Raw genomic sequence first — 1,760 nt, 5'->3', positions numbered from 1 at the left:
TCTTGCCCTCTCGCGGCGCCCACCGGGCCCTGCGCTTCGGCGGGAGACCCGGGCAAGGGTGAGTGTTGGCGGGAGTAGGATCGGACCGGCCGGGCGCGCGCTCCGCTCTCCCGGGCATTGTCTGGGCGGGGGCGGCGCGGGCACGTGCGCTCCCCTCCCCCACCCTGCCGGCCGCGCGGCTCCGCGCGGAGCGGGGGCGGTTCGGGGGAGAGCGAGTGAAAGCAGAGGGAAGACGACCTAGAGATAGAGAAGCAGGCTGGTTCCGGGGTGAGTGTGTCTGTCGGAGGAGTCTTCAAAGCGGGAACCTGGAATTTGGGTGTGTGTGGGGTCCTTATCTAAGGGGCCCAGTGCCCAGGGGCTGGGGATCCTTTGAACCCCAGTGGCCGGAGCTTTCAGGATGTTAAGCTTGGTGACCTGTGATGGTATTGGAGATGAGATTTGGCTCTGGCACCAGCAAGTTGTGGATTTACCAACAAGAAACATGAAATCTACCTCCAACCTGTCGCCATCCTTACCGCCCCCCTCCGTTGAGGGATGAGTGGGATTTAGGAAGGTTGGAGGATCTTCCAGGGATATGTCTGAGTTAAAGCACCAGACGTGTGAGACAGTGCGGGGTTAGAGTGGAAAGCTTGGGAAAGTGAGTACTTGGAAGAAAGGCTGGTTCGGTGGGTTGTGGGCAGATTGCAGAAGACAATGAATGAGGCTTATATCATCTTTTTTTCTTTTGTGAGTGTAATTGTGTTAAAAAATAGAACGTAGAGGAGGAAAATAACACCAATAGTCCCACAACCCTGACGCATCATTCTTACAGTGTTTATTTCTGTTTTCTAGTATTTTTATCTAAGCTTATAACAGTTATAGAGTTTACCTACAATTTTCCATTTTCTTTTTTCCTTAAGGTGTAAAAATGCGGTGTAATATACAGTATTCAGCAATATCATTTCCTCTTAATAAGCAAGTATGCATCCTAGAAAAGTTTAAAAATACAAGCAAAATGAGGAAGAGTATTGATAGTTTTACTGCCTAGAGTTATTATTGTGTGTGTCTTTTTGGTTATGTATATTCTTTCAAAGATAGGAGCAGATAATGCCCTGATTAGGAATTTAGTTTTCATAGGAATCCTTTGAAGATTTTAAGAAGGCAGGTAGCATAAACTGACTGCTGTGTGGAGAAAGAGGGCAAGAGTGGGAGCTGGGAGATCAGTTAGGATACTGTTTATAGTACTTTGGACTAGGTCCATGGCAGGGATGAAGAGTAGAAAGATTTAACAATATTTTGGAGGTAGAATGAACAAGACTTGGAAGTGGATTGATGAGGGAATGGGAGAATTCTTTGCCTTTTTTTTTTTTTTCCAAAGTAAACTTTGTGTCCAACGTCAGGCTTGAACTCACCACCCTGGGAGATCAAGAGTTGCATGCTCTCCTGACTACTCACAGAGCCAGCTGCCTTCCCTGAGAATTCTTTGCTTTTTGGTATTTCTTTTGAGCAACTATGTATTGGTGGCATTTGCTGAGAGGGAGAAGAATGGAACAGAAGTTTGAGGTGGGAAAAATCATGAGAGCAATTCTAAGGGTATATTAAATGTGAGATGTATATCAGTTATGAAGATGTTGGATTGAGGAGGTAGTTGGACGAACAGGTTTTGGAGCTCATGGAAGAGAGAGCCGAGAGCTGTTAGGTAAAAATTTGGAGTACTCATTACATAGATGATACCAAAAGGTATAGAATGTATGAGATAACTAAGGGAAAGAGTATAGATA

At 46.1% G+C, this 1,760-nt stretch overlaps 1 protein-coding gene across 3 annotated transcripts in view; it reads left to right on the top strand.

The window, feature by feature from the left end:
* YEATS2 (YEATS domain containing 2) overlaps positions 1 to 1,760 on the top strand; it is a 123,666-nt gene continuing 121,906 nt past the window's right edge. For 2 of the 3 annotated variants that reach the window (XM_029939792.1, XM_029939789.1), the window contains exon 1: positions 1 to 58. The gene's annotated coding sequence lies outside the window, so the exon portion shown is untranslated. Of the gene's footprint in view, positions 59 to 202; positions 268 to 1,760 lie in introns of those variants that run through there. The other variant, XM_029939790.1, reaches the window with a different exon arrangement.

The sequence above is a fragment of the Suricata suricatta genome, chromosome 5, assembly GCF_006229205.1.
Source record: "Suricata suricatta isolate VVHF042 chromosome 5, meerkat_22Aug2017_6uvM2_HiC, whole genome shotgun sequence".
Taxonomy (NCBI): Eukaryota; Metazoa; Chordata; class Mammalia; order Carnivora; family Herpestidae; genus Suricata; species Suricata suricatta.
The sequence above is the reverse complement of the archived record's forward strand: the minus strand, read 5'-3'. Positions and strand labels throughout refer to the sequence as shown.